Source organism: Triticum dicoccoides, chromosome 2A (assembly GCF_002162155.2).
Source record: "Triticum dicoccoides isolate Atlit2015 ecotype Zavitan chromosome 2A, WEW_v2.0, whole genome shotgun sequence".
In the NCBI taxonomy this organism is placed as follows: Eukaryota; Viridiplantae; Streptophyta; class Magnoliopsida; order Poales; family Poaceae; genus Triticum; species Triticum dicoccoides.
In genome coordinates, this window is record NC_041382.1 from 744,748,143 (window position 1) to 744,758,645 (window position 10,503).

Below are 10,503 nucleotides of genomic sequence, written 5' to 3' on the forward strand. Positions count from 1 at the left end.
ATTGTGCGGGAGATAAAGGCTTCATTTCCCATCGTGCTCCCAGTTTTGCGCTAGAATATTTTATGCCCTTAATAGGTCATGGAAACAACATCAATATTTCTCCTGACAAACAACATTGGATATTTAGCGAATGATTGGAGACTGACTATATTGTAGCAGCTTCACAAAACTTGAGTCCACCTAGCTGTTCTACTCCTTGTCATGAGTTGTGTCCCATGTCGCACCCAGGGTCAACAATTGGTATGGTTTGGAAAGATCAGAAGGCTTCTCTAGAAAATGAAACACACACTTTTGTACCTTTCTAGGAAAAAATGGATCATATACTTATGTATGTCCCGAAGAGAAGGACATAATAACAGTCCTCGAAAAATATGGCCTTTGGAAAGGCACGCTAACAGTGGATACAAACCAAGACCCAACAATCGGTTTCCTTATACGGAACCAAAAATCAACACTAAAAACAAGCAATTGAGACATAAGTATTGTGACAATACACAAAACCGGGGGAAATCATGTGGAAGCAAAGGAATTGATATATGGTAAGTTTGTATTATCTGTTAGACCACATAATTGTAAGTCTTATTCTATCATTGTCCTCATTTGGTACTTGCTTTCTCTTGGAAAGGCACATCACCAGTTGATGCAAACCAAGACCCAATAATCCTTCTCGTTGTACTAGACCAAAAATCACCACTGAGGGAGTCCTGGATTAGGGGGTGTTCGGGTGGCCGGACTATACCTTCAGCCGGACTCCTGGACTATGAAGATACAAGATTGAAGACTTCGTCCCGTGTCCGGATGGGACTTTCCTTGGCGTGGAAGGCAAGCTTGGCGATGCGGATATTCAAGATCTCCTACCATTGTAACCGACTCTATGTAACCCTAACCCTATCTGGTGTCTATATAAACCGGAGGGTTGTAGTCCGTAGGCAATCAACTCCATAGACAACAATCATACCATAGGCTAGCTTCTAGGGTTTAGCCACCTTGATCTCGTGGTAGATCTACTCTTGTACTACCCATATCATCAATATTAATCAAGCAGGACGTAGGGTTTTACCTCCATCAAGAGGGCCTGAACCTGGGTAAAACATCGTGCTCCCTGCCTCCTGTTACCATCCGGCCTAGACGCACAGTTCGGGACCCACTACCCGAGATCCGCCGGTTTTGACACCGACATTGGTGCTTTCATTGAGAGTTCCTCTGTGTCGTCGCCTTTAGGCCCGATGGCTCCTTTGATCATCAACAACGATACGGTCCAGGGTGAGACTTTTCTCCCCGGACAGATCTTCGTCTTCGGCAGCTTCGCTCTGCGGGCCAATTCGCTCGGCCACCTGGAGCAGATCGAAAGCTACGCCCCTGGCCATCAAGTCAGGTTTGGAAGCTTAAACTATACGGCCGACATCCGCGGAGACTTGATCTTCGACGGGTTCGAGCCACGGCCAAGCGCGCCGCACTACCTCGAGGGGCATGATCTAGCTCTGCTTCCGGACAGTGTCCTGTAGGCCGCACACGCATCGGTTCCGACCCCTAACTCGGAGCCTATTGCGCCAATCGAGGATGAGCGGTTGGACGTCACGTTGGGGGCTTCGATCTCAAAAGTGATCGAGCCAAACGCTAGCCCCGCGCTCTGCATGATCCGTGACTCCGAGGATCCGAACTCCTTTCCGAACTCCGAACCCCCTGCGCCCCTGCCGATCGAATCCGATTGGGCGCCGATAATGGAGTTCACCGCCGCAGACATCTTTCAGCACTCGCCTTTTGGCGATATCTTGAACTCTCTCAAGTCTCTCTCTTTGTCAGGAGAGCCCTGGACGAACTACGGTCAGCGAGGATGGGATACGGAGGATGAACAAATTCAAAGCCCACCCACCACCCACTTGGTAGCCACTGTCGACAATTTAAACGACGTGCTCAACTTCGACTCCGGAGACATCGACAGCATGGATGATGATACAGGAGATACCGACGAACTAATGCCCATAGGGCATTGGACAGCCACCTCATCTCACGATATGTACATGGTGGACACCCCTAAGGGAAGCGACAACGAGGAAAAAGGGGATGGGACGGGAGATCGACTCCCCGAAAAGCAATCAAAGCGTCGGCGTAAACGCCGACCCAAGCCCCGCCTCGACAAAAACCCAGCCATAGAGCAGGACGAGCCGGTAGACGACGAGCAGGCCTTAGAGCAACCGTCCGAACAGGGCAACACGGATAGAGAAACCGAACATCCCTCCTCCGGCGAAAACGGCATTCCGGACGACCTCACTCCGGATAAACCTACGGAGCAGAAGAATCTCCACGTGAGGCTCGTTGCAACTGCACGCAGCCTAAAAAAGCAGAGCGGAAGCTAAAAATAGCGGAAGATGCACTCCGGATTAGAGGGAGCAAAGTAATCAATACCACAGATAAATACGGCGATAGTCGCCGCACTAAAAGCTATCCGAAAAGAAAGCTACTGCCTGAATTCGATGAAGAGGCCCTAGAGCCCTCGCATTCAAAAAATGAGAAAGCCATACGGTCGGATAGACGACCCCATAAAGCGGCAAGCGGCACCGCACCTAAATCGGCATGCGACCCACTTAAGGATTCGCATCATGGCCCAGTCAGGTCCATTTATGGGCCAAGAAAGCAAGCTCTCGTAAGCAACGCTATGAAGCCATCATCAGAATCCGGCACACCCAAATACAGGGGCGCCGCACACCCCCTATGTTTCACCGATGAGGTCCTGGACTATGAATTCCCAGAGGGATTCAAACCCGTAAACATAGAGGCATATGATGGAACAACAGACCCTGGAGTTTGGATTGAGGACTATATCCTCCACATACACATGGCTAGAGGAGATGATCTCCACGCCATAAAATATTTACCCCTTAAGCTTAAAGGGCTAGCCCGGCATTGGCTTAAAAGCCTTCCCAAAAACACAATTGGAAGCTGGGAAGAGCTCGAGGATGCTTTCCGAGCAAACTTCCAAGGGACCTATGTCCGCCCTCCGGATGCAGACGATCTTAGTCACATAACTCAACAACCCGGAGAATCAGCTCGGCAGTTCTAGAATAGATTCCTCACTAAAAAGAATCAGATAGTCGACTGTCCGGACGCCGAAGGCTTAGCAGCTTTCAGGCATAACGTCCGAGACGAATGGCTCGCCAGACACCTCGGCCAAGAAAAGCCAAGAACAATGGCCGCACTAACAAGCCTCATGACCTGCTTTTGTGCAGGGGAGGACAGCTGGTTGGCAAGGTGCAGCCCCAGCGACCCAAGTACATCCGAAACTAGGGATGGAAACGGAAAACCGCGACACAACAAGGACCGTCGCTGGACTAAGGACAAAAGTCCGAAGAGCACGACAGTCAATGCAGGATTCAAAGGCTCATGACAAAATCAGGCAAAATCGTCCCCCCAGGACAACAGGGACGATCCATCCAACCTAAATAAAATCCTGGACAGGATATGTCAGATACACAGTACTCCCGGGAAGCCTGCTAACCATACCCACAGAGATTGTTGGGTTTTCAAACAATCCGGCAGACTTAATGCCGAACACAAGGGGCTCGACACACCAAGCGAAGACGAGGACGAACCCCAAAAGCAGAGCACCAGGAAACAAAGGAACTTCCCACAAGAAGTAAAAACAGTGAACTCACTTCACATAACAAAACATGCGGCGCCCGTAAAGGTACGCACCACACGGCCCATCCCCAGAGGGTCCTGCAATTGGTTATCAAAACCGATCATCTTCGATCAGCTAGATTATTCTAGAAGTATCAAGAATGTAGGCTGGACTGCCTTGATACTCGATCCAATAATTGGCGGACTCCAGTTTTCAAATGTCCTTATGGACGGCGGCAGTGGACTAAACCTGATATATCAGGATACAATCTAGCACATGGGGATAAACCCAGCAAGAATCCGCCGCAGCAAAACCTCCTTTCAAGGGGTAATACCTGGTCCGGACACCCATTGTATGGGTTTCCTCTGGCTCGAAGTCATATTCGGCTCTGCCGATAACCTCCGCCGCGAAAAGCTGACCTTCCATATCGTCCCGTTCTCAAGTCGCTATCAAGCACTACTGGGACGCGAAGCTTTCGCTCGCTTTAACATAATACCGCATTATGCATCTCTTACGCTTAAGATGCCCGGTCCACGAGGCATCATCTCTTTGAAGGGGAAGCACTAAAGTGCGCCTCCCCAAGCAGAGGACTATGCGGCCACTTTGACAGCCCCACAGCAAAATGCCCTCACCAGCCAAAATACTTCGAAATAGGTCATTCAAGACCACGAACGCAGATAGACGAGTTCGGTGCAAAATCATCATTGATGCAGGCCTAGTGGCCATATACCCCCGCACTAGGGGCTCCACGCATATACAATAAGAGACAATAAAGCTCAATCTTATATATTTTACTTTATACTTTGTTTATTTTCAACTTTTTCGGCACGACCCGTTTTCAACTCAGTTTCTCTCTTTTACAGATGAACGTCGTGTGGCGCCCGTCCAGGATACGGCACAACGGAGACACAGGCGCAGACGTGCAGTAGGGACCCGTCCTAAAGGATTCTTTTTAGATTAAGACCCTGCGTAAACCTTTTTTACTGTCTCTTGTTACTACACATCCCCTGGTTTTTTCTGATATAACCAAGGAGGAGGCTGGCGTCTTGGCATGTGGCCACATCATAATTTTTGCACGTACCTGGACACTAGGGGCTTTTTTAATAAAGAGTGTTGTTTCGCCCGCACTCATAAAGACCGAACACCTTAGGGAGTGTTCGGCGTCGCGAGTATTGGCATTATATGCATCGGCTCCGAATCATGTCTTTGGTCACATGTTGGGTTGCCCGGCTCCTGAGTTCGGCTAACTTACGTTCCGCTCTATCGGCTAAGGTAGCACCAGGAGAACTACTACGATTGTGCCCCGGTTCGGCCGGGTGAGCACCTGAGTAGAGAAAGCCGAAAACTGACTGTCATGATGTAGCGTGAGACTGGTCAGCCACTCGATGACCTATCGAAATCTATCGGATTCCTCCGCTTTAACGAAGGGCCGTTTCCCGGTCAGGCACATACGCGCCCCGAACTCGGGCGAGCGCAGTCGCCACCAAGGGGCTACCTAAATAGTCTCACTGTCAAGCTCCTATGGCTAAGTGAAAGTGTTAAAGCATTATAGTCCGGTTGCCTGGCCCGCTGCGCTATCACCTCCTTTGTAGGACCAAGACGTCGGGTTAAGTGTGAAAATGCGTCTTCTGCGAGCACCCCCGCACTATGTGCGTGGGGGCTGAAGCCAACGACTGCCATCTTTCAGATTTTGTATATATATATCTTAAAACGGCCGCACAGGAGGTGTTCCCAATACTTGAAGGTACAAGTATAAAAAGGCCACTACAGTTTATCAAAATATTACTTTATAATTACATATGCTATCATAACATAGCATCTTTCGAGCACTGCGTCTCTATTACACGAGCGCCTTCAAGAACTTCCTGAAAATAGTGCTCGGAGGGTACTCGGCTTTTGTCCGAATCTCGGGACGCAACAATGGTGGTCTCCATCTCTGCCCAGTATGTCTTGACACCGGCAAGAGCCATCCTTGCGCCCTCTATGCATGCTGACCTCTTTATTGCATTAATACGCGACACCGCGTCAAGGAATTGCTGCACCAAGCTGAAATAACTCTTCGGCTCCGATCTCCCCGGCCACAGATGACCCATGACGTACTTCATGGCGAGTCCGGACAACCTATTCAGTTCGGCCTATTGAGCCAAACGATCGTCCACTGCCAGCGGATGCTCTAGATTGTGAAACTGCGACTAGAAAAGCTTTTCCACTTCGTGGTCTTTCTGATCTCGAAAGTGTTCGGTCGCATCAGCAGCACTCGCTGCCAAATCCAGATAGGTATCCTCCACACTCCACATCCGGTCCAACGGAGCAAACTTCGGATCGCAAAATTTCCTTCGCAGCATAAAGGGCTTTCCAGCCGCAATCTGTTCGGCCTGATGCAGCTCCTCCTTCGCAGCTCTCATCGCAGAGCGCGCGTCCTTGGCATTGGCAACGGCCTTCTCTAAGTCCGTCTGTTTCACCTGGTCTTCTTTCTCAAGAAGTCTGCAACGGTCTGCAGCACTCTTTAACTTTTCGGCCATCTCGACCATCTCTTCCTTGCTTCGGCAATGAGTAGCCTGTTGGACTCTCAGCTCTTCAAGGGCTTTCTTGGCAGCTGCATCACTTTCTCTCGCTTGTTCTTTAGCTCGGGCAAGTTCTGCCCTAAGACTCTCCACGGCAGCCGCACCATCTGCGTCAAGCACACACATCGTAAGACACTGGCATAAAACTCTTCTTACCTGATGCCGCCCGAGGAATTACATACCTTGAGCCTCATCAAGCCGCTTGTTGACAAGCGCGACGTCGGCATCTGCCACGTCCAGTTGCCGCTTTAGTTCGGCAAAATCATCAGTTCGGCTCGATTCCGGACACCCTGCCGCCTACATTCAAAGGCGACATCTTAGACCTGGAATTATGATCCTCCGCGTGCCGTCATTTCTGACGGCGCGCAGAGTCTCAGGGGCTACTATCTACACAGGGCGCATCTTATTCATGCGCAGCTGACAAAAGTGTACATTATCTAATGTACCTCAAAACCCGCCAGTAAACTTTTGACGGCCTCATGCAATCCGCTCTCTGCGGATGAGATCCTTTCAATCACCGTGCCCATCAATGCACGGTGCTCCTCCGAGATAGAAGCTCGCCCCAGCAGAATCTTTAGCTCCTCCGGCCGAGCACCAGACGGTGCCGGACTTGTCCCACGACCTCTTTCGAAGGCCGGACGCGGAGAACCTCGGGGGGCCACATAGCTATCTTCCGCCCCTGCCGGATTCGGAGAAACCCTCCGCGATGACACCTCAGGGTCGCCCGCCTCGCTAGGCGGCACGGTAGGGGGAGGCGTCCCGCTCTCCATCATCTCCAGAAGGAGATCCCCCGAAGACGAGCTCTACGGAGAAGGGCTAAGGTCCGATCTACAAGGTAAAAATTCGGTTAATCTTCTCAGATCTAAATTAAGGATTTCCCTCATCCCTCAAAAGGAAAATCTTTCTCTACTTACGGCTCGCTGGAGGGCTGATCCCCTTGAGGGCGTAGTCCGGCCGAGGAACTCCCGGCATCGGACCCTCTGACGAGGATTTTTCCCCCCGCTTCGAGGCCATGGTTTCTGGGTCGTCAGAGGCGGCTCTCTTCTTCCCCTTAGGAGAGGAATTGTCGGTTCCTCCCTTCGGAGCAGCCTCTTTCGAGGAGGCCATAGTTTCCTTGTCCTCCCCCTTGCTTCCCTCCAAAGGCATTATCTCCAGCATCCTTACCAGCACGGGATCCGGCCTGGTTTCGGGAAGGGGAGCCGGACACCTGATCAACTTTGCCTTCGCTATCCACTCCTGTTTAAAAGGACGGCTCTTTTAGGGGCAAGTTTATGACAATTATACGGATAGAAGGTCTGGGAACTAGGTTGCTTACTTGAGTATCCGGGCGATTGCAGCTTAGGCCTGCGTCCTTGGTTAAATCCGGACACATCTCTTGTGATCCGTAGAACAGTCTATACATCTCCACGGGCATTGCGCCCATAAAGTTCTGAAGAGCTCGCGGTCCCTCTGGATTAAACTCCCACATGCGAAGGGGGCGACGTTTGCCGGGCAATATTCGGCGAATCAGCATGACCTGTGTCACCTTGACCAAGCTGAGGTCTCCTTCCAAGAGATCCTTAATTCGTCCCTGTAACAAGGGCACGTCTTTGGGAAAACCCCAATCTAAGCCTCTGTTAACCCACGACGCTAGCCGTGGTGGGGGACCCGAGCGAAAGGCAGGAAGCGCCACCCACTTGGTGCTCCGGGGAGTGGTGATATAAAACCACTCTCGTTGCCACAAGCCTAGCTCCTCTTTAAAAGAGCCCTCGGGCCATGGAGCATCAGCATTTTTACTTATAACAGCACCTCCGCACTCTGCGTGCCGTCCCTTGATCATCTTCGGCTCCACTTTGAAAGTCTTGAGCCATAATTCGAAGTGAGGGGTAACACGGAGGAACGCTTCACATACAACGATAAATGAGGAGATATGGAGGATGGACTCCGGAGCTAAGTCGTGAAATTCCAGCCCGTAATAAAACAGTAGTCCCCTCACAAAGGGATCCATCGGGAAGCCTAACCCCCGAAGGAAGTGAGACACGAACACTACGCTCTCACCGGGCTGAGGATTGGGGATAGCCTGCCTTTGAGCAGGCAACCTGTGCGAAATTTCGGCGGTCAAGAACTTAGCCTCTCTCAACTTTAGCACGTCCTCCTCCGTGACGGAGGAGGGCATCCATTGGCCTTGAAGGTCGGAACCGGACATTGTCGAAGGTCTGAGGCGCCCGGAATCTGGAGCCTAGGGTGTTGGAACTCGAGGCGACGGGCGAACTCATTTTGGGATTGGAGAAAAAGAGTAAGGCCCTGGTCTCTTTATAAGAGGTTGAATACCAGGAGCCCTCCCCGTAACCGTTTGGGACTCTCCTTTAATCGAGAAAACATGCTAACGGGCACGATTGGGTTACCCACGTCCGTATTGATGAGAATCCCATAAAAGGGGGGTGCACGATCTCTGCTTTGACAAGACGTGCCAAGGAAACCGCCTCGCAAAACATGCAGAGGTGGAAAAATGAAAACGATTCGAGTGAAGGACTTGGCTGTAGTGTGATGACGCACCGCGGAATATGTCAGCAGATTTGATTTGTGTTAATATTATTCTCTCTATGGCAATATGTGGAAGCTTATTTTGCAGAGCCGGACACTAATCTTGGTGTTTGCAATCTTCTATGAAGGACTTGGAGGAGGAACCCGCCTTGCAATGCCGAAGACAATTTGCACGTCGGACTCGTCGTCATTGAAGCCTGGTTCAGGGGCTACTGAGGGAGTCCTGGATTAGGGGGTGTTCGGGTGGCCGGACTATACCTTCAGCCGGACTCCTGTACTATGAAGATACAAGATTGAAGACTTCGTCCCGTGTCCGGATGGGACTTTCCTTGGCGTGGAAGGCAAGCTTGGCGATGTGGATATTCAAGATCTCCTACCATTGTAACCGACTCTATGTAACCCTAACCCTATCCGGTGTCTATATAAACCAGAGGGTTGTAATCCGTAGGCAATCAACTCCATAGACAACAATCATACCATAGGCTAGCTTCTAGGGTTTAGCCTCCTTGATCTCGTGGTAGATCTACTCTTGTACTACCCATATCATCAATATTAATCAAGCAGGACGTAGGGTTTTAACTCCATCAAGAGGGCCCGAACCTGGGTAAAACATCGTGTTCCCTGCCTCCTGTTACCATCCGGCCTAGACGCATAGTTCGGGACCCACTACCCGAGATCCGCCGGTTTTGACACCGACAACCACTAAACACATGCAAGTGAGAGATAATTATTGTGGCAATACAAGAAACCGGGGCAACTCGTGTTGTAGCACAAGAAGTGATATATGGTATGCTTGTATTATCTATTAGACCGCATAATTGTAAGTTTTATTCTATCATTGTCCTCCTTTGGTACTTGCTTATCAATGATATCTTCCTCCTCTTGTTTCAGATCATGATTATACCCTCTTCATCCTCTTCATGCACAGTAGATGATGGCCTATATTTCTGGCGTCCTCCTCTGGTACTAGCGGAGCAAGGATCATATTGTTCATATCCTCCTCATGGACTACTAGGTGACGATTACATGCTTGACATCCTCAACCAAACTACTAGGTGAAGGGTTACATCCTCGACATCCTTCTCATGCCCCAGAATGTCAAGGCATCTTTCATTGGCATCCTTCTTGCGCAGGAGATCAAGGCTTGATTTGCCAACGCCCTCCCAATTTTGCACCAGAATATTTCAAGCATTAATAAATCATGGAAACAACCACAGTATTTCTCCTGACCAACAACATTTGATGTTTAGCGATTGACTTGAGACTGAATATATTATTGCGGGTTTACAACACTTGAGGCCACCTAGCGGTTCTACTCCTAGTCATGAGTTGTGTGCCATATTGCAACCAAGTTCCAGGAACAATCGCTATGGTTTTGAAAGATCAAAAGGCTTCTCTGGAAAATGAAACATACACTTCTCCCCCTTTCTAGGAGAAACGTGGTTCAAATATTTATGTATGCCCCCAATAGAAGGACATAATAATAGTCCTACAAAAACATTAGTTTTGGAAAGGAACGTCAACAGTTGATACAAATCAAGACTCAATAATCGGTTTCGTTGTATGGGACCAAAAGTTACTACTAAAAACATGCAAGGGAGAGATAAGTATTGTGACAATACAAGATACCGGGGGAACTCATGTGAAAGCACAAAAAGTGATGTAAGGTAAGTTTGTATTATATATTAGTAAGTCTTATTCTATTGTCTTCCTCCACTTGTACTTGCTTATCATCGACATCAACCTTGTCTTCTTTCAGATCAAAGATCATATGTTGTTCATCCTCTTTATGCACGA

At 49.6% G+C, this 10,503-nt stretch overlaps 1 pseudogene; it reads left to right on the forward strand.

Moving 5' to 3' along the window:
• Positions 1-215: 215 nt before the first annotated feature.
• On the forward strand, positions 216-10,236 carry LOC119358284 (annotated as a pseudogene).
• The last annotated feature ends 267 nt before the right edge of the window (positions 10,237-10,503 follow it).